Source organism: Pelodiscus sinensis, chromosome 12 (genome assembly GCF_049634645.1).
Source record: "Pelodiscus sinensis isolate JC-2024 chromosome 12, ASM4963464v1, whole genome shotgun sequence".
NCBI classification, from domain to species: Eukaryota; Metazoa; Chordata; order Testudines; family Trionychidae; genus Pelodiscus; species Pelodiscus sinensis.
Genome location: NC_134722.1, coordinates 45,438,534 through 45,465,305, shown reverse-complemented (window position 1 = coordinate 45,465,305; position 26,772 = coordinate 45,438,534). Strand labels below are relative to the sequence as shown.

At 58.5% G+C, this 26,772-nt stretch overlaps 1 protein-coding gene across 2 annotated transcripts in view; it reads left to right on the top strand.

The window, feature by feature from the left end:
• The first annotated feature begins 4,668 nt into the window (after positions 1 to 4,668).
• The window catches only part of CCDC102A (coiled-coil domain containing 102A), a 49,616-nt gene continuing 27,512 nt past the window's right edge, over positions 4,669 to 26,772 (top strand). Inside the window, exons 1-3 of one of the 2 annotated variants that reach the window (XM_075940426.1) lie at positions 4,669 to 4,769; positions 4,915 to 5,038; positions 12,740 to 12,897. The gene's annotated coding sequence lies outside the window, so the exon portion shown is untranslated. The remainder of the gene's footprint in view (positions 4,770 to 4,914; positions 5,039 to 12,739; positions 12,898 to 26,772) is intronic. The other variant, XM_075940425.1, reaches the window with a different exon arrangement.

Sequence of the window (26,772 nt, the reverse complement as noted above, 5' to 3'; positions counted from 1 at the left end):
ACCATAGACTTGGCCCAAGTTTGTTACATGCTTGTGATGGGGCTAAGAGGCAGGGCCACTTAGAGCAGGACACAATTTTGACATTGGCACACACTACAGCTGTATGTAACAGGAGTTCTAAGCGTGCAGCCACCTGTGTGTGAGCTTGGCTGCTGCTGCTTTTCTTATTGCTTGTTTTTGTCCAAGACAACAAGAACTCTGTGTGCGGTGCTGATAGCCTCCGGGGGCCTCTGGGCAAGTTTTCTGGGGGGGGCGGCTCCGTGATCCTGGCAGGGATGGAGGCAGCCAGCCCACAGCGCCACCTGGAGCACAACTGCACTGTGCCCTGCTAACCAGTCAGAGCTATGTGGAGCACATGGTACAGAGCTCCAGCAGAGATTTAAAGGGTCTCCGGCCTCCGCTGTTGCCATAGTAGCAGTGGTGGTGGCTGGAGTCCTGGGCCGCTTTGAATCGCTGGATCCCAGGGCAATTGCCCCCTTTCCTCCCCACTTTCGGCAGGCCTGGCCGAGTCTGCATCCATGCTGCAGAATACAGGAATGGAGCGGGATCCCTTTCAGTAGCTGGTGAGCTCTCTAGTGGTGCTTTGTGTTCTGGTTGCTGGAAGCCAGGCAGATCAGCTGTGTGTATACGTAGCTAAACCTTGTGTGCTATTTGGATCCCACTGTGTCTGTTGGTTTCATAGATTGCAAGGCCAGGGGGACCACGGTCTAGGCTTATCTTCTGTAGAGCACCGGCCAGAGACATGCCCCAAATGCTGCCATGAGCAGATCCTTTAGATGAACGCCCAGTCTTGATTTGCAAATGGTGTGTAATGGAGAATTCCCTCTGGGTAGATTGCTCCAGTAGATGAGTGCTCTGGCTGGTAAAAACGTGCACCTGACTTCCAGTCTGAGTGTGTCTAGCTTCAGCTTCGAGTGGCTGGCTCGTGTTCCACCTTTCTCGGCTAGATTGGAGAGAGGTGTTGCCCTCAAGTTACCCATAGCCTGAGACTGAATTACCCCTCACCTGCCCTTTGTTAAGATACCTGGATGTTGCTCCTGGAGTTGTCAGTTATGGGCATGCTTTCTGAGCCTTTGGTCTCTCCCTTCCCCGAGCTCCCCGCCACTTATCAACATGCGTCGAGGACAGTGGACACCAGAACTGGACCCTGTTTCCAGCAGGGATCGCGGTACTAAGGGTGCAATGAGGTGGGGCACGAGTCTGCAGCTGGTCAGGTGTCTGGGCTAGAATGGGACCGGACAGCAGCAGCAGGGACATCAGAGCACACTGGGAGTTGCCAGTGGATAGAAGGGTTGGTTCTGCTCTGCACCGCCCCTGCCGACCCCAGGCTCCGCATGGCATGCAGCTTAGCATGGAGCCCGGGTCAGCAGGGGCTCCCCAGGCTCCCTGGCTTTGAAACGCACAAGAGCCTCTGCTGGGGACTCTTGTGCATTTCAAAGCAGGCACCCGCGTGCAGCCCGGAGTCAGCGGGACTTCCCCCTGCCCCCAGGCTGTATGCGGTGATCCTCATTCCTCCTTTGAAAGGAGCCCCAGTGGGGGCTCTTGTACATTTCAAAGGAGGAATGCGGAAGCAGCGGCAGATTTACGGCAGGGCGAGCAGGGCGGCTGCCCCCGGCCCCACGCTTCCCGAGGCCCCGCGCATGCGCCTTGGCACCACGGTGCATGCACTGTGTCAAAGGGGGGGGGCCCCGCAAAATTTTGCTGCCCGGGGCCCCGTGGCACTCTCACCCGCCCCTGTGCGGAAGTGCCTCTCGATGGAAATTCCACTGACTAGCCGACTAGTCAGTTAACCGCATTTTAACATCCCTAGTTTGAACTGGGTAATGTTTGTGTTGCAGAGCCTAGACCAAGCCCTGTACACCCAGGGGAGTCGCAGCTCTGGGATCCCTGTGTATTCCACCCTGAAGCTGTCCCCAGAAATGTGAAAAAGGCCACAAAACCAGGGCAGCCACGATCTCCCCTAGCAAGGACAATGAGCGTTCAGTCAGCCTCGCGTTCCCACGGCTGGAGCGGGAGGGTGAAAGTTCTGAAACACAAGAAGATAAATTAGAGACATCAAGCGGATTTTGGCTTCTGCATTCCCTCCATCTCTCCCTCGCGCCTTCCTTAAATAGACAGCTGGCTAGTGCCGAGCGCTTGGGTCTCCTTTAGTCTGATGCCCAGACAATCGCTCTAGGATGCCAGTGGGTGGGGCGGGGCCCACGCTGCTCTACATTTAAAAGCTGTTTTGCTGGAGTCTCTCTGCCCACGCTGTCAGGGGTTGCTGACAGGTTCCCAAAATCTCAGCTGTCTCTTGCCGAGGTCTGGCCAAGCAGCCTTTGTGTGAGGATCCACTGGCACTTGGAGACAGGGTTGGAATCGGGGTACAAAAGCACAGGGCCCCAGTGCATGAGGACTGCACGTTTGCATCATAGCACTAGTGGGTAGCTGGGCGTCTTTTGGAGCGTGAATCTTGGCACGAGGGCATTGGTGTGTACGTCCTGTCGGGCTTGGATGCTGAGAGGGAATCTTGGTGCACCTAGGGACTGGCCGTGTGAATTCTGACAGGACTAAAACTACAGTCATACTCTCTATGTCATCATCTAAATTGCTGATGAAGGTCTTGAACAGAACCGGTTCCAAAACAGACCCCTGCAGAACCCCACTTGTTATGCCCTTCCAGCGTGACTGTGAACTATTGGTAACTACTCTCTGAGAACAGTTATCCTCGGCGACCGCCCAGCTCGCCCACCCCTAAGTCCGGCTCTGCTGAGGTGTGAGGCTACGGAGTCAAACAAGGCCTAGGAGGGCCCAGCTGGAGCTGCTTCAACTGCCCTATGGATGGGTCCCCAGGGGTTATGAGGCCTGGTGTGAGTCAGCAGCAGGGGTCGACCCTCCCCCCCCCCACTCACCATGGTGGCGGGATCTAGAGTGGCCTGGCTACGCTCCACTTCTTTGCGGCAGCAGGAATTTGAGCGTTCCAGCCCTAGCACGCTCTGCTTCCAGGCACAGTGGAGAAGCGGGGTGCAGTGGGCTGGAGGATGGTGCGATGGGGCGGAACAGGCTGCTGAGGTCACTTTGCTTCCCCACTACCATGGTGAGTACAGGGAAGGGGTGACCTCTGGTGTGATGTCTCACGCCAGGCTCTGTAATCCCTCAGGCTACATTGCTCAGGAGGAGAGACAAGAGGGCAGAGTAGGCCCAGGGCATGGGCAGAGCAGGGGTGGGACTTGGAGGAAGGGGTGGAGTGGGGTGGGATGGGGTGGAGCAGAGATGGGGCAGGAGTGGGGCCATAGCAAGGAAGTGGCCCCAGGCCCCGTTTCCTCCTAGAGATGGCTCTGCCAGCTGGACCAGATAAAATGAACTGCAGACCAAGTCCAGAGCAGCAGTCAGTGGCTTCCTGGAGCTGGAGGAGAAAGGACAGTTGGGGTTGGTCCTGCCTTGGGCAGTGGGCTGGACTTGATGACCTCCTGAGGTCTCGTCCAGCCCTAGGATCTATGACAGTGTGGGCAGGGACACTGGGAGAAAAATAGGAGCCCAGGTTGGCTTCTGGATTGAGTAAGGATTAAGCCTGTGAAGAGCTGCAAGGAGAGTGCCTCCACGAAGTCCTGGGGGCATGGACCCATACCAGGCCTGGGACAAATTCAAGACAAATTACAGCCCAGAAGGGATTTGCTCCGTTCCACATATAGACGCTGGGTAAGTCAGCTGGATGGTTGAGTCACTGAAAAACTGCCCGAGAGATCACTGATAGGTCACCATAAACTGAGACTGCAGACACACCTGACCAGGAGCGGGTGCTTGCAAGAGGTGGGAACCAAGACGCAGCACAGAGAGCATGCTTGGTGGGTAGGGTGGGGTGGCCTTAAGTGGAACTTATAGTGAAACAGGACATGATCTTGGTAGATTGAGTCAGTAGGGAGCATGTCCCCTTGAACCAACGGTCCTATATGTGGTGAAGGAGGTGACACCTGATGAGACAGAAAATCAGGGTCCTGGCCATGGGAAATCCCATGCTAGAGCATAGATGTATTTGTACTGATGGTGTGGCCAAACTTCCACTCATGCAAACACCCAGGCTGTCCAACATCTGAATAAAGGTCCAGATCTGAATTTGGCAAGTGTCCCAATTGAGATCTCTTGATGAAAAGCATTAGGCCAGAGCTAGGTGGCACTATTATTATTTATTTCAGGACCAAACCCGAACCCGGTGAGATGCACAGAAAAACTCGGGAGTGTTCAGCACGTGAACATTTGCCACAAACCATTCTGGGGCTTGCAGTTTTACAGGGGTGGGGTTTTGTGAATTCTTGGCCTCGTTCAGTTCTGTTGTACTGTGTTGTCTGGTTTCTGGGGGAATTGCTGCTACCCTCGGCCTGTTTTCAGTAGTATCTTGCTCAGCCACGAGCTGCCTGCCGATGCTGAGGTTAGGCTGCATACTAGGCGCTATGAGGGAGGTGACTGACCTGTCTCACAGAGCAAACCTGCCCGACGTGGCTGGGTCTTTGTGGCCCCCATTCCCGTGCTTTGATGCTCACGGGTGTCTGGCACGCCGTGCTGCCAGCGCTAATAGGATGCAGTGCCAAGCCCAGCACAGATTCCCCCCCCCCCCCCCCGAACCCCCTGCAGTGAGCAGAGGCTGAGAAGCTGATCCAAGCTTTGTGCACATATTTCCATTCTTCTGCAGGACTGTTTTCCAAGTTAAGATCCCTCCCTTCCTAACGCTCCCAGCTCTCCGCCCCTGCTTGCCCTGGGGGACTGCTCATCCCTCCAACACCAGCCGGGCATGGGTGTGTAACTTGGGCCATTCCACGGCCCCTCTCTGACTGGGCTGTGCCAATCTTTTCCCACTTCCCCTCCCCCTCCCTCCCAGCCCTGTAACCAGCTGGGAGGAGGAAAAGGAGGGGACTAAGTTCTCTTATGCCTCTCCACTAGGTCACCACCGACAGCAATCGGATCTGTTTGGGCTGGCTGTGCAGACCCTGGTTTGTGTATGTTTGGCTTCCCCGCCAGCTCGGTCCCACTGCAAAGGAGGGTGAGCCAGACTCTCTGAAAGGAGGTGAGTGATGCATGGACCCAGAGGGAGTATTGGGGGGCTTCTTGGGACCCCCTCGCCTCTCTGGGACAGGGACAGTTGCTTCCTGTTGGCGGGCACCGTATTCGGGTAACAGCCTCGAATCCTGGCCTGGCCTTTGGGTGCTGCAGCGCGACAAGCAACACTAAAGCCGGAACAACGTGTCTAGTGGGTGGGTGGGTGGGTGGATGAAGGGGGGGGGGGGCTGAGAGCCTTTGAACCGAACTGTAAACCCTCCCTATGGTGGAAACCGCTGCAAGGCGGGGGCCGCAGCCCCTCCTGCCAGCACCTCTGCCCGGCAGGCAGGGCCGGGGCCCTGGAAGGTCCCCCGGCGGGCACGTGGGGCAGGCTGGGGGGCAGAGCGGGCGCCCTTCCCGGCTGCAGAGTTCCCGCTGAACTTCGCCTGGTGCAGGCAGCAGAGTGCGGGGGGGGGGGGGCGGCCTGACGCGCCTGCAGCCGCGGGGCCCGCAGCCAGCTGGGGGCGACCCAGTTGCGTGGGGGCGGGGGCTGCGGTTCCCCCCGCGCGCGGGCCCGGGCCAGGGGCAGCGCGGAGGAATTCGAAGCGCTCCCAGCGGGACTTCACGCAGTCACCATGGTGAGCTGAGGATTGGCGAGCCCGGCTGGCCAATGGGGCAAGGGGAGGGGAGTGAACGCCACGCCGGCCAATGCGAGCGGGGCAGAGGCGGGGCTCCGGGGAGCTGACCAATCGGATCGCTGGCTGCTTTGTCCGGCTCCCATTCAAGCCAGTGGCGAGAAACTCATTCACTGCGAAGGGCGCGAGGCCGTGGCTTCCTGCATCAGGGCTACGGGGGCGGGGCGAGGCGCTGCCTTGTCTCACGCTCACTCCACAACCTCCCCTCCCCCCCGCTCTTCCCTGCGCGTGGGCCCTTTGCCAGCTGATCCACAGCTGGGCGGGCTGCGTCAGGGCAGGGCGTGGCGCTCTGGTGCCAGCCAGGGCAGCGTGTGGGGTCCCGGGGCGCCAGGCCAGGGGAGCGAGCGGATCCTGCTGGTCTCAGCCCCTAGGGCTGCCTGGCAGAGCCGCCCCCCACGCCGCCCCCTCAAAACGGAGCAACTGATTTGAATAAATAAATCAACTCAAGGGAACGCCCGGCTGTAGATCCTGCAAACTCCCCTAGACAGATCCACGGTTGCGTTTGCTTATACTCAGAGTTGATACTTTAATGCTGAGGAATCCCCACCTCTCTGTCCCTCCAGCCCTGCAGTCTCTCACACCATAGAAAAAAGAGAGCGGGCTTCCCTTGTCCCATCTGTAACATGAGGCTAATGAAACTGACCTGAGTAAAGCACTCTGGTAGGAATAGACAGCGGGGATATTCTGGGAATAGCTATTCCACATGGGTCTTTGAAGCAAGCCCGTTATTTCAAAATATAACGATGTCCCTTGTAAACGCTGTTCCACAAGGAGTAAGGGATGTTTTGGAATAGTGGTTTATTGTTAAAGCTGTGTAGAAATTGACTAGAAATAAGCTACGCAATTTGTGTAGCTCAAATTGCACCGCTTATTTCAGGCTAAGGGTGCAATGTAGAGGCACCTTCAGAGGTCTGTGGCTGAAAAGCACTGGAATAAGGAGCTAGGCACGATGAGGATCAATAGATAAAAAAGTATATTAAGCATATAAGAACATATTGTAGGTGAAAACGGTAACACTGCCCATAGTTAAGGTTGCCTGCATGCTCCATTATAGTACCCTGTTTCCAATAGTCCTCAGCTTTCACCAGTCAGGCCACAATTTTCCATACTAGGTATCTGCCTGAGGCTGATTTTTTTTGGAAAGTTTCAGCTTTTTCTTGGAAGGAGATTAGAGAAAAATGTACTGATAGCAAAACAATTATTGCTACTTTTTCTCTGAAAAGCTCTATACTTTCCCCAGGAAAACTGGCCCAAGTTATATGCCTCTGAAAAATCTCAGTTCACAATATACCCCATAGAGACTTGCTAGTTTGGCAGCTAAATTCACTGAGAATTCCATGTGCATTGAGTGGGTTCCAGCTCAGCGCTGGTGGGGGTAAACAGTTAATGGCAACTTGTGTGCACACTCAAAACTCCCATTGCTAGCACCCAGGCAGTGGGGAGGTGAAAGAAGAAGCTGCCTGGCTGGAATGCAGAGGGATGAGGCACAAAGAGATTAAGGCGGGGTGGAGGGGGAGGCATGCTGTGGTGGGGAGGAAGGGAGCAGAGATGGCTGGGAGGTATATGCAATAGGGAGGGATAGGAATGCCGGGATAGGAAAACAGGGTCTATATAACCACAGAGCACATATTCCTCCAGAACCTGGAATTGAACCCTGGATTCCTGAGGCTTGCCATTCCTCTTCTGTCAGCAAACAGCTGTGACACCTGGCAGCAAAAGGTGTGGCTGATCCTGCTCTAGTGTTCCTCCACTTAGGCTATGTCAACACACCAGCGTTATTTCAGAATAACTGAAGTTATTCCGAAATAACATAGTCCACATCTATGCACAAGCAGTTATTTTGGCATCATGTTGAAATAATGTTGAGCTGGAGGACTGCTTACTCCAACTCCCGTAACCCTCATTGTACGAGGAGTAAAGGGAGTCTGGGGAAGAGTCTCTGTCTCAAAATAACTACTGTTATGTAGACAGCGCCAAAAGTCAAAATAAGCTATTTCCACTTAAGCTGTGCAATTATAGGGTTGCCAGGTGTCTGGTTTTGAACTGGACAGTCTGGTTTTTGAGCTTTCTGTCCGGGAAACAAATTGAGAAAATACTGGATATATAAATGTCTGGTATTTTCTAATTAAATACGTTTTATTATTTTATTATCATGAGTATCAATACGTAGTTACGTACTTCCTGGCTGGTAGACGTGCTCACACTGCATGAGCGTGTCTACCAGCCAGGCAGTACACAACTACGCAGTGAGGGGCAGGGCATGACAGAATCCCCGGGGCCAGACTCGCCCGTGCTCTCCGCTGGGACTGTGCGTGAAACAGGCAGCACCCTGGGATCTGTGTGCACCCGGGCCAGCCCCGCTTTGGCCGGTCCCCCCCCCTTCTCCCTGGCCAGCCCTGCTGCCCCTGACCTCCTCTCAGCCAACCCTGCTCCTCCCGACCCCGTCCTGGGCAGCCCTGTTCCCTGCCGACTGGTTCCCTCCCCTCCCATCTCCCCCGGCCAGCCCTGCTCCCCCTGATCCCCTCCCAACCGGCCCTGCTCCCCACTGGCCAGTTCCCCCCCATCTTCCACGCCAGCTCCGCTCCTCCTGACCCCCTCCCAACCAGCCCCACTCCCCCCATGGCCGGTTCCTCCCCCCACCCCATCTGAGATCAAGCATGTCCAGTATTTTTGTCAAAACCATCTGGCAACCCCTATGCAATTAGCGTAGCTCGAGTTGCACACCTTATTTTTAGTTTAGCCCTGCTGCATAGACGGGCCCTTGAAGAATAACATCTGCTGGTTCTACTAGCACTGCTGCATTGGTTCAAGCAGTAGCAGGCCGTACTGGGTCGTAAGCTGTGACTCCTGCTGATAGTTCCAATGAGGGGATTTCTGCTTTTCTTTAGTTTTTTAGTAAACCTAGGAAATTACATGCACAAAACTACATTAAAAGAATGTTAGTGTTGTATCAGCAAGCTAATTAATCATTAAGAAATTAATAATTCTGTCTTGAGAGCAGGGTTTGGATGGGATGCACTGAACTGGTCTTGGGGCCACATTTTGAGTTAGGATGATGGAAAGAGATACTGACTAGCTACTAGGGATGACAAACCCCATTTACAATGTTAAAGGATTAAACGAGATGGTTAACTGGACCATGGCATTGCACAGTGAGACCTGCGGGGCTGGAGCAGCCCCCCGCCCATCGCACAGCACAGGTAGGGAGATGTTCGGACCAAGACCGGGGAGGCCCACTGTACCACACTGGGCGCACGGGTCTGTCTACTCCAGCCCTACTGGGCACTGGTTAACCGGTTACTGGTAAGCATCACACAATAATGGTGATGCTTACTGGCCGGTTACCTGTTTACATCCCTAATAGTTACCCATACAATGAGCATCATCCACCCAGACCACTAAATGGGGAAGGGATCCTGTGGAAAAAGGAGTTTGGGATCTCGTAAAAGTTGTATCAAAATGCATGCGCACAGGGCTCTGGGCTTTGCATCACTAATATTCTTTCCATGTTGGGTTTGGTAGGTACTAACTAGACATAGGGATTAAATAAACTTAAAAAACAATGAGTGGTCCTGTAGCAAATTAGGGTGCATCTATACTGCGGGTTAAGATACACAACTTACCTTAATTGCAAAGCTGAAGTGGAAGTAACTTAACTGGGCTTTTGGCGCTGTCCACACAGCAGGAAGTCAAAGGAAGAGCACTCTTCCTCCAACTTCCCCTACTCCTTATGAAACGTTACAGAAGTTGGGTTTCAGAAGTCGGAGTTAGAAGCCCGTTATTTTGAAATCATTTTGAAATAAAGGGCTTGTTATGTAGACATGCACTCAAGCATTCAGTGTAGACATAGCCCTAGGGACGAACAAAAATATATATGGTATCATGAGCTTTCGAAGGCACAACCCACTTAGTTATGCCTACACTACCGAGTTCTTTTGACATAAGTTATTGTGAAATAATAACTCCCGAAGTAACTATTTCAAAACTAATAAGCCCCTTATTTCGAAATAACAGGCTTGGCAGTGTGGATGCTCACCGTATTATTTCAAGGTAGTCGTGTGGACGTGCCCTTTGATAGTTGAGTGAGAAAGAACATGTTTCTCATGAAATATTTCCACTCTACTCTGCACTGATTAGACATCAGTTGGAGTACTATGTCCAGTTCTGGGCACCACATTTCAAGAAAGATGTGGAGAAATTGGAGAAGGTCCAGAGAAGAGCAACAAGAATGATTAAAGGTCTAGAGAACATGACCTATGAAGGAAGATTGAAAGAATTGGGCTTGTTTAGTTTAGAAAAGAGAAGATTGAGAAGGGACATGATAGCGGTTTTCAGGTATCTAAAAGGGTGTCATGAGGAAGAGGGAGAAAACTTGTTCATCTTGGCCTCTGAGGATAGAACAAGAAGCAATGAGCTTAAACTGCAGCAAGGGAGGTTTAGGTTGGACATTAGGAAAAAGTTCCTAACTGTCAGGGTAGTCAAACACTGGAATAAATTGCCCAGGGAGGTTGTGGAATCCCCATCTCTGGAGATATTTAAGAGTAGGTTAGATAAATGTCTATCAGGGATGGTCTAGACAGTATTTGGTCCTGCCATGAGGGCAGGGGACTGGACTCGATGACCTCTCGAGGTCCCTTCCAGTCCTACTATTCTATGATTCTATGATATGGGAGAAAGTCTGTGCTGCTCTCTGAGGGGTGTAGCAAAGAACTGATGGCGCAATGGGAGGGGGGTTAATGTAGTGATAACCCACCTGTGCACCCTCCTGATTCCAGGCTACTTCGGAGGTTAAAGGGGGCCTCTCAATTAACTTCCCCTGGAATCTCTGCCCATGCCCTTCACAGTTTGACGGGTGCCTTCCACCGTGGGAGAAGCCTCCCCTGGTGTTTTCAGCGCCCTCTTGCCCTTCCTCAGCCCTTTCCTGCGGCAGACAGAGTTCCTCGCAAGGCTGAGCGTCCGTCCCAGCTGTGGCACACTAGTCTGTCGGTCTGCATATTTCTCTTGCCAGGTTAAATTCATCTCATCTGGTTTTAGAGATGAGCGCAAACCTGAAGCCCATAACACACCTCCTGAACATTTGCAAAATGTGGGTGTGACGGTTCTAGTTCTGGGCGTGAGCCCGTGCCCCCTTTCTCGGGGTCACGGCCCAGCGAGCCCTCCGTCCGTCCCTCTAGTTTACAGTGTTTTAATGGGTGCAAGCTCCCGCTGGCCCCTCCCTCCTAGGGGGGGCAAGGCGGGGCCCCGCGAGCTCGGTGTTCCCGGTCCCCTCTCCCGGGGGCCTCAGTCTGACCTCCCGGGCTGTGGGGTGGGGCTGTCTCTCGTCTCCATCACGCACCTTCAACACCCGTTGGGGTTGTAATACAGAGTGAGCCAGCGGGGTTAGGGGGACCCGGGCCCACCCTCTCCACCGGGTCCCAGCCCGGGACCCTAAGGGTTTGGGTGCTGATCCCTCACCCGGCTGACGGGGTTCCAACCCGCAGCGCATCAGCCCATGGGCGCCAAAAGGGCCCTGTCCCGGGCTGCTTCCTAGCCAGCCCTATGGCTGCAGCCCCCGCAGCCGAGCCACCCGTTCTCACCTCCTCGTCCGTCGTACCGGGGCTCTGGTCCTGCGTCCCTCCGGAGTTCCGTCCGTCCGGTTCCACCGGGAGGGGAGGGATCGTCTCCTGGGCATCCCTCCTCTGGCCTTGGCTTGCGGCCTCCTTTTAAACCTCCCACTGGAGGTCACGTCGGCGTCCCCCCCCTCGCCCCCGCTGTCGCGGGTGTCCGTGCGTCGGGATGCAGGGGGCGGGGTTGCATCCCGGTGTCCTCCACCGGGACCCCGCACGCCCTGCCCGACCTGCCGGCAGCCCCGACTCCCCGCAGCCGCAGAGCTCCACTCCCTGTGGCATTCGGCGAGCGGGTCCTCCTGGCGACACGCTGGCGAGGCCGCCCCTCCCGGGCGTCCTGCCGGGGCCGCTGCCCGCCCCGCTCTAGTGCAGGCCGCCGCCGGCCCATCACAGTGGGTCTTACCTCTGAAAATCAGCCCCTAGATCTGGGGTGGGCAATAATTTTGGCCGAGGGGCCACTTAAAAAATTTTGAAGTAGCCCCAGCCCACCCTGGAAGGGGTGGGGCTACCCCACCTGCAGACCATGATTGGTCTGGGGTTGGGGGAACCCCTTTGCCCTCCCTTCCCACTAAGCACCCATGCCCTGGAAGAGGCTTGGCACACTCCCCCATCCCCAGGCCAATTAGGGCCTGGGAACGGGGGGCACAGGAAGCCTCCTCCTGCCCTGCAAGGAACACATGGCACTTTGAAGTGCCCGCTGGGCTGGGGCAGGGCGAGGGAAGCTTCATGCAGCTCCTCTGCCCCCAGCTCCTAATTGGCCTGAAACCTCCTCCGCTCTTCCCGCCCCCCCTCCCCACAGCCCTGCGAGCAGCCCTTTGGCCCGCCCCTGCCCTAGATAATTCCCTCTTTGGGTCTTGTGCCACATCTTCCTCTTGTCTTGGAAAGCACCCAGCAAAATGTGCGCTTAACACTGCAGTCTGTGTGATAAAAGCCCATGTTAGCAATGTCTAGTGCGGAAAAACCTCTAAGCTAAGAAAGAAAGAAAGAAAGAAAGAAAGAAAGAAAGAAAGAAAGAAAGAAAGAAAGAAAGAAAGAACGAACGAACGAACGAACGAACGAACGAACTGGAAACATGCCATGTTTATAACATCCAAATGGGCAGAAGCAGGAAGTCAGAACCAAGACTGGGCTCCATTTGGCAATGAATTGTATGGTATGCAGCAGTGCTGTGGAGCCAGGGAGGTTGCTTGGAGCAACTCCAAGCTAGCCCTACGGGTGGGCCAGGCGTGTGTCCTGCTCTGCTCTCTGTGCAAATCTCCACGTGCTGTAACATGCTGAGTAAGCCTGTAAAATGCACTTTCTGGGGACCTGGGAGCTAGCCCAAGACCTGTCCGCTGCTAAGTGGAGGGAGTGGTGTTAAACTTGAGAGCCAGGTGGCTCTGTCTGCTCTTTTCTGTTCAGAAACTACAAAGATTGGTATTTTCATAGAATCCTAGAACTGGAAGGAAACTCCAGGCCCCCTCACTCACGGCAGGACCAGCCACCATCTAGACCGTCCCTGACAGGCGTTTGTCGAACTTGCTCTTACGATGGAGATTCCACAACTTTCCTAGGCAATTTATTCCAGTGTTTAACCACCCTGACAGGTAGGAAGTTTTTCCTAATGTCCAGACTAAACCTCCCTTGCTGCAATTTAAGCCCATTGCTTCTTGTCTGACTCTCAGGCTGTGTCTACATTGGCACCCTTTTCCGGAAATGCTTAAAACAGAACAGTTTTCCGTTATAAGTATTTCCGGAAAAAGCGCGTCTACATTGGCAGGATGCTTTTCCGGAAAAGCACTTTTTCCGGAAAAGCGTCCGTGGCCAATGTAGACGCTCTTTTCCGGAAAAAAGCCCCGATTGTCATTTTCACGATCGGGGCTTTTTTGCGGAAAAGACTACTGTGCTGTCTACACTGACCCTTTTCCGGAATAGTTTTTCCGGAAAAGGACTTTTGCCCGAACGGGAGCAGCATTGTTTTTCCGGAAAAACACTGACAATTTTACAGTAGATCGTCATTGTTTTTCCGGAAAAGCAAGCGGCCAGTGTAGACAGCTGGCAAGTTATTCCGGAAAAGCGGCTGCTTTTCCGGAATAAGTGGCCCAGTGTAGACACAGCCTCAGAGATTAACAAGAATAATTTTTCTCCCTCCTCCTTATAACAATCTTTTAGATACATGAAAGCTGGTACGTCCCTCCCAGTTCTTTTACTTTTCCCTCATAGCTCATGTTTTCTAGACATGTCATCATTTTTATCACTCTTCTCTGGACCTTCTCCAATTTCTCCACATTGTTCCTAAAATTTGGCACCCAGAAATGGACACCAAGAGTTGGCTCCAGTTGAGACTTAATCAGCGCAGAACGAGCGGAAGAATGACTTCTTGTATCTTGCTCACAACACTCCTCTTAATGCCTCCCAGAATGATGTTACCTTTTTTCTTTTTTGCAACAGTGCCAGTCTCTTGACTCATATTTTGCTCGTGGCCCGTTATGACCCCTAGATCCCTTTCAGCAGTGCTCCTTCCTAGACAGTTGCTTCCCATTGTGTGTGTTTGAAACTGATTGTTCCTCCCTAAGTGGAGCACTTTGCATTTGTCCTGGTTGAATTTCATTCTGTTTACTTCAGACTATTTCTCCAGGTTGTCCAGAGCATTTTGAATTACTGTCCTGCCCTCCAAAGCACTTGCAACCCCTCCCAACTTGGTATCATCTGCAAACTTTTTCTGTCCATTAGCTGCAGGGAGTGGGAAAGGCTTGTCTCTGAGTTTGCGTTTCCAGCCCCCGTTTGTCTAGCAGGCGGGTTGCTAGTAGAATTTGGTGCTTGGCATCACGCTGGCCGGAATGACACATACTGTAGGAAGGTGGACAGGGAGCTTCTAGGCACCGCCCTCAGTGCGCCTCAGCTGATCTACAGCACGTGCTGAATCCTGGTCTGAATCCTGTCCAGTTCTGCCAATGCACCTGAATCCAGACCCTCGATCCCACCCACCTCAGCCAGAGCTCCTCGGCTCGGATCTGCTTTTGCCAGTTGTTGCTTCCCCTACTGTTCTGCCCCCAGATCGCAGCCCCCCTCTTTGCCCAGCCCCCCACTATTCCAGTCCTAGAGCCCCTCACAACTCTTCCAGTGCATGTCCGCACTGGTCTGCAGCACCCCTCTCACACGGCTCAGTCCGTGCACCCGGCCCAGTTTGTCCAGTCACAGTCCTGCCAATTATCCGGCACTGACCCACAGCACTTCCTCCTGTTCCACTCCAGGACCCGCCTCACATGAGCCTGTATGGTGTCCTTAGAGAGCACGTAGCTCTTCGAAGCCCTGTGCAGACAGTACCCAGTTGTCATGGAAGCTCTGGGAAACCTTCCCCCCAAGTCACAAGTGAGGTGCCTGGAGGCAAAGTGACTTGCCAAAGGCGACACAGGGCATGATGCCAGAGCTGGATTTCGAGTTATCTCATGGCTCCTTGCTGGAAGGACTTATTCCCATCCACCTCTCATTTCCCCCCTGCTCGGAGTGATAGAGGGGTTGTGATGTGAATGGATGGGGGTAAGGTGAGCCTAACAAATTCATTTCATTTGTATCTCTTGGCCCTGAGCGTCCATGGGTGTTGGATCTTGGATCTAGTCCTTTGTGGGATCTCCCATCCATTCGACCGGGTCCTTTCATTTCATGTTCATGTCCCGGGCCGGAGAGTCCTGAAGGAAGGAAAATTTCCTCCTGGGTTCAGCAGTGCACAATTGCTTGGGTGTGTTAAGATGTGGGATGTTTTCTCAGCTTCCTAACTAGCCCTCGTTCCAGATCCTGCTGGAGGCAGGGTGCCAGGCGGTCTGGACCAATGGTCTGACTTGGTACCGCTGGTCCTACATTGCCAGCCCTTCATTCACTCAGAGCTGTGGATGAAATCTGGGAGCAATCTCCCGTCTCCTCACTGACCACACATGGACCAGAGACTCCGTACCAATCCTGATTTCTCTCCTGCCCCCAGGGGTGGGGTTGTTGGAGGATGATGTGTTGACTTGTCTTAAGGGGAATGGGGGGGAGAGTGTTTCCTTTTTCATCTTCTGCCTCTACAGGCACACAGATTCAGGAAACAAAGGGCTAAGGACTTGACACCAACACAATTGAGGCTGCAAATAGTGTTGGATGCTGACGATCCTTGCTCGCATGCACAGGGCTAGACTGATCACCGGGGGCGAGATGCTGGTACCCTGACATGCTGAAGAACCAGCAGGACCAGTGCTCACACTGTGAGTCAGGGCTCCACACACTGGCCCCCAGTATGCAGCCAGGAGGGAATTCTGCCCTCCAGCCCCTCCGTGGGGTGTGTGGCAGAGCCCTTATTGAAGAGACTGGCTGCGGGTAGAGAAGGGCTGCTGGGCAGGGTGGACCCGTGCTCTCTGGTACAGAGAATCCTCTCTCACATGCCTGGTTAATCTCAGGGAAAAAATTTTTCTAGCTTAGATTGGCAGGTCCCAGGTGTGAGGAGGGTCACCTGCATTAGCAGGGTGGGGCATGATTCTCCTGCTAGGATCATCTGTGCATATCCAGCCTAATGAATCCCCTGCCAGTGCAGGCCCTCGGGCATTGCTGGTACCTTGGTTCTCGGCCTGAACTTCACAACAGCTTGGTCTGCCGAGGACTGAAATGCTGTTGTCTAACTGACGTCCTCGGGCTCAGCGTAGGGGCATCTGGGTGAATTGCGATGGCAGGAGGTCAGACTCGGTGATCGTACTCTCTGCGCAACACTGTCTTCTCCTGCAGGGTGGAGCAGGGCCCTGCGTCAGGTGCAGGCTGGTGTAAAGTGGGGGATGAGCATAGCTAGGTCTCCGTGCCCCATCCCCGCCCCTGGGGTTAGTACAGGAGGTCTGAGGCCTGCAACTGGCCGCTGTGTCCATCTGCTCTTGGGCTGCCCAGCGCAGTTAAGCAGCTTTCAGCGATTAGGCCTGTAACCACTGTGGGCTGACTGTCCTCTGGACCCTGTACTTATCCAGTTAAGACTCTCCAGCACCCTCCCATTGGGGTTTCCTGGAGCGGTTTCCTAGTTTGGCAGAGCCACCAGCCTCCTTCTTGGACTGAGAAATCGGCTCAGCTCCGAGGGCAGCTGGCATCCATCCGGAGCTGTTTCTGTCCAGCTCTGGGCCAGGCCTTGGCAGAGCAGGGCAGAGGCCGCAGAACAGGCACAGACGGGAGGGAGGCATCAAAGGGGTCGGAGCGCTGGGAGAGGCGCATGGCAGATGACTTGTCTCCCGGCTCAGCTCTGTGATTAACTCTGTGTTAATATTTTGGTATTCTTCCACCTGTGTTGCAAAAATAGTCCCTCAAACTGGGGAAAATCCCATTGTGCTCAAGGGCTTTCTTTCCTTTGCCCTTGTGCTTTTGGGTCAGTCACAGGAACCACAATCGCAAGCCCTGTCCATGATCCCAGAGTCGCTGGATGTGTCTACTGGGTGCCAGGGAGATAGTTCAGATCTGTGTTTCTCACCCAGTGGTACGAGCGCCCTTAGGTATACTCGGGAGAAGTCTGGGGGGTACGTCAGCCCAACTGAAATTTGGAGACAACAGAATTTTTAGGTTTTGCAGAGTTTTAGTATTTTTGTACTTTTTACACCCAAAAGTTTCATCGCCCGCCCGGCTGCGATTAAGTTGTTTAAACAAATGTGTTGCAATGGTAGGAAAAAAATGGGTGTGTCTGAAATCTGTAGGTACTGGGGGTACTTCTAATTTTTTTTAAAGGGGTACTTTATGAAAAAAGGTTGAGAAACACTGGTTTGGACGACTGATGGTTTGGTAGTGCTGGGTAGGTTTCAGGTACACGTCACTGCGACAGTCCCACCTCTGGGAGCTGTTGTTTTGTGCGGCTTGTCCGCAGACTCAGGTGCATGGTCAGGCCACAGTGGGAAGGTTTCCTTGGTGTCCATAATGGCTGGGAATGTGACACCGAACCTGCCAGCTGGGCAGAAACCGGGGGGCCAGCAGGGCCGTGCTGGTGGGAGCTAAGCCCTGCGTGCCAGCTCCGTCTCCCTGTCTCCGCTCCGTTCGGAAGAGGGCTCTCACACGCCGCCCTCCCAGCTGCTTTATGGGAGGGAGAGGAAGAGGAATGCGATCTCCCTCTTTCTGCTGTTTGCACTCACAGGGGCGGGAGGAGGATCAGGCCAGGGGATGCGGCCTCCCTCTCATACCAACACTGGAGTGGAAGGAGAGGGACCGGGCGAGGAGAAGCCGTTTCCTGCGGGGGCGGCGGTGCTGGCTGGCTACAGGAGGCCTCGCTTGAGGAAGACAGGCCAGACAAAAGAATCTGTTCTTCGTGTCCGCTCGGCCTGGAGCTTCCTCACCGCCCCCCCGATCAGCTTCTCAGCTAGTGCGGCGCTTTTCCAGTCCGCTCCGCCGGAGCACTGTGCTCTCGTCCGGCGCATAGGCCAGGGCCAGCGTCCCAGCCTGCAGCTCGGCTCTGCCGGGGAGCTGTGCTGTGCTGAAGAGGCTGGATAGCAGGCAGGCAGGAGCGAGCGAGGCCAGGCCTGTTCTCTCCCCTTCGCGCCCCTCCGGTAGGGCGTGGCAGGCAGCTTGTGTTGTGGCGTTTGGCTGCAGCAAAGTGGAAATGTCGGAACAGCCCAGTGGAAAATTGGCGCAACCCCCTTTCCCTTCCAGGCCAGCGCCCCCTCCCCCGTGTCTGCGTGCTGTCTGGCTGCTCGCGGCAGCCACCTTTCATGTGGGCAACGCGGCTTGGAAACGGGCAGGCCTGCAGCTCGTTAGCGAGAGCGGCGGGCCGTCCGCTTCCCCCTCCTCATCGGAGTGGGGCCCGGAGCCAGGAGGAAGAGCCAGAGCACGACCCGGCCTCCCTCTCCCAGCCCCGCGGTGGGGCAGCTGCTCTCGTGGAAGCGCTGGGAGGGCGCCCGCTGCCCCAAGTCGCGTCTCAGGGAGGGAATGATTTTGCGGGTTGGACTTTCATCCATGGCAGAACCATCCCGGAGACGCTTCCAATAGGCTTCCCCGCTCTGCGCACATGCATGCCCCCTCCTCCCCACATCGGCCTCTGTCCCCTCGCTCCTCGCCCCGAGCTCGCAGGTTGGCACAGCCATGCCCGGGGTGCCCGGCTCATTCCTTGCTGGTTCTTGCTGGGGCAGTGGGGAGGGAGCGGGCGTCGTTCCTGCTGGGGAGGAGCCAGGAAGCAAAGGCTGGAAGTTCGGGGCCAGTTCCCTCCTCCCCTGAAGGCGGTGGGGCTGCTCCAGGCGTCGCTTTGGCCCCGGTGGCTGCGTGCGAGTGTGGTTTTCTGCAGACTTGCGTCGTGGTGCGTGGGCCAAGGACTCTCCGGTTTCGTGCTTTTCAGAGTCGCTCTCTTGCTCTGCGCGGAGTCTTCCGAGGCCGGGGAGGGCAGAGGGGGAGATGGTTTTGACTAAGAATCCTGGGGAGCAGCTGCTCTGACCCCTAATTCATGGGTACCCCGGCCCGTTGGCCCCGGCAGCTTAAAGCAGCCTGAGGGGGCTGCCCTGACTTTACATCCCGGGGGCCCAAAGCAGCTGGGTGTAGTATTCCTGGCGGTGGGAAAGAACCACGTGCAGCGGGGGGCGTAGCCTCACCTCTGGGGGAGCACGTTCTGATCTGGGGCTGAGGGCTGGGAGCCTGACCCCATGGGGCCTATGTGTTGCGGACCCTGTGCAGTACAGGTCATGGCCAACTGCAACCCCCCGCAGAATTCCTGAGGGTGGCCCCAAGCTCATGAGACTGGCTTTGAAAGCAGGAGATTGGTAAGTAACGTGTGGAGTGTGGGGGGGGGGACTGGTCCAGCTTGCTTCTGCAAGCACCAGGGTGAGAAACTTCCTCTCTTTTATAAATAGAAATCAGAGATTCCCACAGACTACAGGAGCCGGGGCTTCAAAACGAGCTCCCCGGGAGTTGTCATCACTGTCACTGTGTCCTGCCGGGGGTGCTGTCCGTTATTGCTGTTTCTTGTGGCTGTGCCAGCCGGCCTCAGGCAAGGATCCAGGCCCCACTGAACTAGGCCCCTTCCTGGCATATAATGAAGAGACAACCCCTGCCCCAAAGAGCTTCCAATCAGAATATCCAGTAGGTGCCTGCCGTGGGTGTTAATTTCCAGCCGTGAAGTACATCTGTGGTGGGAATTCCGGCTCCACTGATGTTCCTGCTAACTTTTGCTGTAACCTCTCTGTGGTAGCTGCAGCGTATCCCAGCATGCCCTTCTCTTTTCCTCGCCATCGAGCCAAAAAGTGGGTCTCCACCTGGCTCTGGCAGATTGCCCAGAGAGCGTCACTTTGGGCCCGCACTGCACAAGGGGCTGTGTTAGAATAAAGAAGATTGTGTTGGGGAGATGCACGAATGGAAGTAGGGGCCTAATTCCCATTGGACTTTCAATCAGAGGGAGGCGCCTAACTTCCTTTGGCCTAAAGCGCGGCTGGCTCCAGTCTCGGCTTCACCATGAACTTCTACCTTGGACCTGCGCGGCTCCCTCCAGCACTGCTCACCTGCCCTCCGCAAAGCATGTGTCTGTGCATGCCCTCATGAGACATGCTGTGTTATCAGGGCTGGGGCAGGGGATATGTCTATGGCCCAAGTTCAGGGCACCTAGGCTCTCTTCCTGACCCTGCCACTCGGTGCCTCAGTTTCCCCTGCTGTGCAATTAGGATAATGTGCCATAAGCACATGCATGTTTCTCCTGCACCCTCCATTGCCTGAGCACAACCATTATGCTGGAGACAGCGTCCCGGGGGCGGTGCATCTTGGGTCGTTATCATCTGTGACGGGCTTTGAGCCTCAGCGGGATGGGACTTTACATCTTTCCAGGGTCATTATTTCCTGTTCCCTGATCACTCACAGAGCAGGGCCCCAGGAGACCCAGCTTCTGGCTTCTTCTCCTAGCTTGGGGGAAGCGTGTGGCTCTTGGCCTTCCTCGTGCGAGGTGCTGCAGTGACAGGTGCCACGTGAAACTATGTGACATAGCTCCCGGCCCTTCCACTCACCCGCCGCGTCGTCTGGGGCAGATCCCCTCCTGCTCTGCTTCCCCAGCTGGAGAACCCGGAGACTGACGCAGCGGCAGCGCCAAGGGTGGCAGGCAAACCGGCGTGCAGATCAGCAGATCATCTCCCTAGACCCAGGGTCTGCTGTCCTGAGCTGCCCCACAGGGCTGTGCAAAGCCTTTGATAGGCTTAGGTGCAAAGGCTAAAGCCAGGCAAGGTCGCCGTTATAAATAGGGAAAACCCTTACGCGTGTTCCCTGCCTTTGGGCTCCCGTCTCCCAGCGAACGGCCAATTCCCAGTGGGAGCGGGAGTCCTGGGAGAAGCTGAGCAGAGAGCTCCCCCGCTGTGCAGGAGACGGGCAGAGCGGTGGTAAGGGGCGGGTTGCTGTGGGCGTGGCCAGCTGCCCAGGTTTAATGGGGTGGGGAGAGCCGGGGTCAGAGGCTGGGAGAGTTTCTGGGGGTTTGCTCTCGGACAGTGCTGGACCGGAGCTGGGGAGAGGGAGGAGTTGATGAATTAGTCACTGCCGGGAGCTGTGGCGTTTGGAGTGGCTGAGAAGGTGAGAGGGGCAGGATGTGGCCCAGCTCCCGCAGGTGCAGCGGTGCAGGGCCCTGTGGGTCCTCTGGGTGGCATTTTGCCCCTCAGACAGCTCTGCCTGGGCCCAGCCGGATGCTCAGCAGGTGCTCGGTGCACGTGGCTGCTGGGCTGGGAGGCCCCTCGGGCCGGCAGGGAGCGAACACCTGCTCCGAGTGCCGCTGCGGAGCACCTCAGTGCCAGGAGGCTGGTTTGTAAATGTGGGGTGAGCACTCCGGCCACGGGAGCAGCAGTCTCCAGTGGCAGAGAGCAGGTGTGTCCGTCCCCTGGGCCACGAGGGCTGGGAGCGCCGCGCAGACGTGCCTGCTCAGCTGAGCCCTCTGGACCCGCTCAGAGCCTGGATCACAGGCCCCGCGTCCGAGCGCAAAGGTGCCACCTTGCTAGAAGTTGCTCTCCCGGCCTCTGAGCCCCTGGGCTAGTGCGCCCGGCCTGGCTCCCCTCTGAGCCACTGGGCTAGTGCGCCCAGCCTGGCTCCCCTGTGAGCCCCTGGGCTAGTGCGCCCTGCCTGGCTTCCCTTTGAACCCCTGGGCTAGTGCGCCCGGCCTGGCTTCCCTTTGAACCCCTGGGCTAGTGCGCCCGGTCTGACTCCCCTGTGCGCCCCTGGGCTGGTGCGCCCAGCCTGGCTTCCCTCTGAGCCCCTGGGCTAGTGCGCCCAGCCTGGCTCCCCTGTGAGCCCCTGGGCTAGTGCGCCCTGCCTGGCTTCCCTTTGAACCCCTGGGCTAGTGCGCCCAGCCTGGCTCCCCTGTAAGCCCCTGGGCTAGTGCGCCCTGCCTGGCTTCCCTTTGAACCCCTGGGCTAGTGCGCCCGGCCTGGCTTCCCTTTGAACCCCTGGGCTAGTGCGCCCGGCCTGGCTTCCCTTTGAACCCCTGGGCTAGTGCACCCGGCCTGGCTTCCCTTTGAACCCCTGGGCTAGTGCGCCCTGCCTGGCTTCCCTTTGAACCCCTGGGCTAGTGCGCCCGGCCTGGCTCCCCTCTGAGCCACTGGGCTAGTGCGCCCAGCCTGGCTCCCCTGTGAGCCCCTGGGCTAGTGCGCCCTGCCTGGCTTCCCTTTGAACCCCTGGGCTAGTGCGCCCGGCCTGGCTTCCCTTTGAACCCCTGGGCTAGTGCGCCCGGTCTGACTCCCCTGTGCGCCCCTGGGCTGGTGCGCCCAGCCTGGCTTCCCTCTGAGCCCCTGGGCTAGTGCGCCCAGCCTGGCTCCCCTGTGAGCCCCTGGGCTAGTGCGCCCTGCCTGGCTTCCCTTTGAACCCCTGGGCTAGTGCGCCCAGCCTGGCTCCCCTGTAAGCCCCTGGGCTAGTGCGCCCTGCCTGGCTTCCCTTTGAACCCCTGGGCTAGTGCGCCCGGCCTGGCTTCCCTTTGAACCCCTGGGCTAGTGCGCCCGGCCTGGCTTCCCTTTGAACCCCTGGGCTAGTGCACCCGGCCTGGCTTCCCTTTGAACCCCTGGGCTAGTGCGCCCTGCCTGGCTTCCCTTTGAACCCCTGGGCTAGTGCGCCCGGCCTGGCTTCCCTTTGAACCCCTGGGCTAGTGCGCCCGGCCTGGCTTCCCTTTGAACCCCTGGGCTAGTGCGCCCGGCCTGGCTTCCCTTTGAACCCCTGGGCTAGTGCGCCCGGCCTGGCTTCCCTTTGAACCCCTGGGCTAGTGCGCCCGGCCTGGCTCCCCTGTGAGCCCCTGGGCTAGTGCGCCCGGCCTGGCTCCCCTGTAAGCCCCTGGGCTAGTGCGCCCGGCCTGGCTCCCCTGTGAGCCCCTGGGCTAGTGCGCCCGGCCTGGCTCCTCTCTGAGCCCCTGGGCTAGTGCGCCCGGCCTGGCTCCTCTCTGAGCCCCTGGGCTAGTGCGCCCGGCCTGGCTCCCCTCTGAGCCCCTGGGCTAGTGCGCCCGGCCTGGCTCCCCTCTGAGCCCCTGGGCTAGTGCGCCCGGCCTGGCTCCCCTGTGAGCCCCTGGGCTAGTGCGCCCGGCCTGGCTCCCCTCTGAGCCCCTGGGCTTGTGCGCCCGGCCTGGCTCCCCTCTGAGCCCCTGGGCTAGTGCGCCCGGCCTGGCTCCCCTGTGAGCCCCTGGGCTAGTGCGCCCGGCCTGGCTCCCCTCTGAGCCCCTGGGCTAGTGCGCCCGGCCTGGCTCCCCTCTGAGCCCCTGGGCTAGTGCGCCCGGCCTGGCTCCCCTGTGAGCCCCTGGGCTAGTGCGCCCGGCCTGGCTCCCCTGTGAGCCCCTGGGCTAGTGCGCCCAGCCTGGCTCCCCTCTGAGCCCCTGGGCTAGTGCGCCCTGCCTGGCTCCCCTGTGAGCCCCTGGGCTAGTGCGCCCGGCCTGGCTCCCCTCTGAGCCCCTGGGCTAGTGCGCCCGGCCTGGCTCCCCTGTGAGCCCCTGGGCTAGTGCGCCCGGCCTGGCTCCCCTCTGAGCCCCTGGGCTAGTGCGCCCAGCCTGGCTCCCCCCTGAGCCACTGGGCTAGTGCGCCCGGCCTGGCTCCCCTGTGAGCCCCTGTGCTAGTGCGCCCTGCCTGGCTTCCCTTTGAACCTCTGGGCTAGTGCGCCCGGCCTGGCTCCCCTGTAAGCCCCTGGGCTAGTGCGCCCGGCCTGGCTCCTCTGTAAGCCCCTGGGCTAGTGCGCCCGGCCTGGCTCCCCTGTGAGCCCCTGGGCTAGTGCGCCCGGCCTGGCTCCCCTGTGAGCCCCTGGGCTAGTGCGCCCGGCCTGGCTCCCCTGTAAGCCCCTGGGCTAGTGCGCCCGGCCTGGCTCCCCTGTAAGCCCCTGGGCTAGTGCGCCCGGCCTGGCTCCCCTGTGAGCCCCTGGGCTAGTGCGCCCGGCCTGGCTTCCCTTTGAACCCCTGGGCTAGTGCGCCCGGCCTGGCTCCCCTCTGAGCCCCTGGGCTAGTGCGCCCGGCCTGGCTTCCCTTTGAACCCCTGGGCTAGTGCGCCCGGCCTGGCTTCCCTTTGAACCCCTGGGCTAGTGCGCCCGGCCTGGCTCCCCTCTGAGCCCCTGGGCTAGTGCGCCCGGCCTGGCTTCCCTTTGAACCCCTGGGCTAGTGCGCCCGGCCTGGCTTCCCTTTGAACCCCTGGGCTAGTGCGCCCGGCCTGGCTCCCCTGTGAGCCCCTGGGCTAGTGCGCCCGGCCTGGCTCCTCTCTGAGCCCCTGGGCTAGTGCGCCCGGCCTGGCTCCCCTCTGAGCCACTGGGCTAGTGCGCCCAGCCTGGCTCCCCCCTGAGCCACTGGGCTAGTGCGCCCTGCCTGGCTCCCCTCTGAGCCACTGGGCTAGTGCGCCCGGCCTGGCTCCCCTGTGAGCCCCTGGGCTAGTGCGCCCAGCCTGGCTCCCCTGTGAGCCCCTGGGCTAGTGCGCCCAGCCTGGCTCCCCCCTGAGCCACTGGGCTAGTGCGCCCGGCCTGGCTCCCCTGTGAGCCCCTGGGCTAGTGCGCCCAGCCTGGCTCCCCTGTGAGCCCCTGGGCTAGTGCGCCCGGCCTGGCTCCCCTGTGAGCCCCTGGGCTAGTGCGCCCGGCCTGGCTCCCCTGTGAGCCCCTGGGCTAGTGCGCCCGGCCTGGCTCCCCTGTGAGCCCCTGGGCTAGTGCGCCCGGCCTGGCTCCCCTGTGAGCCCCTGGGCTAGTGCGCCCGGCCTGGCTCCCCTGTGAGCCCCTGGGCTAGTGCGCCTGGCCTGGCTCCCCTGTGAGCCCCTGGGCTAGTGCGCCCGGCCTGGCTCCCCTGTGAGCCCCTGGGCTAGTGCGCCCGGCCTGGCTCCCCTGTGAGCCCCTGGGCTAGTGCGCCCGGCCTGGCTCCCCTGTGAGCCCTTTTCCAGCCCGGCCTGGCTCCCCTGTGAGCCCTTTTCCAGCCCGGCCTGGCTCCCCTCAGCATTCGCTGCTCTTGGCCTTTGAGGTCTCCGGGCACATTCTGGTCAGCGAGAACGTTGCTGCATTTTCTGGTGGGTCCACGGCCATCTGCTGCCGCTGCCACACTCTGACGAGGCCTGTTCACCCTCCGGCTCCCCTTTCTGTTACCGCCCGTGATTTATGCCCCCAGACTGATCCCGCACCCCCTTCCCTCCCAGCCCTTCCCGTGGCGTTGTGGGGCGGGGAGTGAGCTGGGGCGGGGTGGACGCGCATCCGAGAGCCGAGCGGTGTAAAGACCTTTCTGGCCCAGGCGTGAGTAAAGTAGAAGGGGGCAGGGAAGAGGCTCCCACGCCAGGGTGGGGGGTGAGGGGGCCGTATGCAGAACAGCTGGAGGGCGAGAGCGAGGAGCACAGGGAGGGCTACTTAGCGTCTGGAGCCATCACTGGATGCTGCAGGCAGGGGAGCACAGACCCTCCCTGGTGCGACTGTACTGACTTTGCTTCCCTCCGTAGACTTCCCCGGGGCCAAGCCAATGAACAGCAGCTCCGGCTCTGGCCCGGTATTGCTGGCCAGCCTGGCCGTGGAGCACGGGGGAAGGAGACGCCAGGAGCAGCAAGGAGCAGGCGCGGCGGGGGCGTAGGGAGCGGGCACGTACAAAGGGGGACAGAGCCGGCGCCCCGAAGCCTTTCCAAGGGGCAGAGCTGGACCTGCGTGAGGAGGAGGAGGGGAAGCCACGCTGGGGTCTGCTGAGGCAGGGCTTGGACAGATCGTCTGGAGCCAGGGGTCCTTGTGCCAGAGGCGGGGAATTGCCGGGGCACGAAGACGAGTTGTGGAGGTGGGGCTGGAAAAGGAGCGAGCTAGGAAAGAGGAAAAAGCCGGGCAGCCCATTGCGGCCAATAGCAGGGTTCCCACTGGGTCAGCTGGGAGCAGGATTGAGGCCAGAGGGGCTGTAGGACAAGCCGGGCTCTGAGCTCCTGCGGCGATGGCCGGCCAGCGAGAGGGAGGCCGAGGAGCCAGGGTCCGGCAGAACTCCAACGGGCCGGGATGTGCTGGGGAGGCCGGGCTCCCGAGGGCAGCAGGATGCAGCTGTGGTTTCCCCAGCCCAGGGAAGTGGCCTCGAGCGCCGGGAGCTGCAGCCAAGTTGAATTGCGATGGGCGGGCTGGCGGAAGCGTTCCTTGTTTCCAGGTCTCTCCCCGGGGCTCCGGTCGGGTGCACGGCTTGGGGGGGGGGGCGGCTTGACGCCCACAAGGGGGTGAAGCTGCCCTAGGGGGCTGAGAGAGCCACATAAATCCTGTGTCAGGCACAGGACTTGGTGCCCAGCTCTCGTCAGCTAGGCAGAGGGGCAGTTAAGGGAAGGCCAGGGAGAGCGTGTCTCGGGGCCCCTGTGGACTCTGCTCCCCATAGAGGGTGAGCGGGGTGGGGTGGAGCGCTCCGGCCGCAGGGCACTGTGGTGGGGCAGTGCTTGGCAGTGGTTAGGGCTGCCCTCCAGGCTCCCCATCACAGCAGGGCACCCCGACAGGACGGGGAGGAGCAGATGCTGCAGGATCTCAGGCTCCTCACCTCTTTCTCCCGGCCGAGGAGGAACCCCGTGCACCAGCAGGGCAGAGGCAGACAGCTGGCCCCGGCCCCTGCCTGCGTCTTCCAGATCCCTGGCCCAGCGCAACCCTGGGGAGCCCTGCCAAGGCCGGGGGTGCAGCCCGAGCCACAGGGACGCTGTCGGGTTTCAGTCACTTTCGTCATGCAGCACGTGGAGAAAACGCTCTCGTCTGAGCCCGGCCCGGTCCAGGAGCCAAGCTGCCAAAGGGCAGTGGTTGCCCTCGGCCCGGCTGGGTGCAAGCGCTGTCGCTGCCCCACTGTGCCCCTGGCACGGCACATCCGTCTGGGGCATCTTACAGCGCCAGCCCCCAGGAAAAGGGGCAGCTTTCATCGGTTGCCTGGCTCGAGTGCAACGCAGCAGGCGCCGGCAGGGCTGGGCTTCTGGTGGTGCCTGGAGAGGGAGGAAGGCAAGAGGGCTCCTGATCAAAGCACGCCCTGAACCCCACCGCCCTGGCCTGCCTCCGTCGAGCGCGCTGCCCCGCGGCTTCCGCATGCGGCCGGGGAGTTCCCAGCATCTGGCTGGAGTGACGCTGCCAGG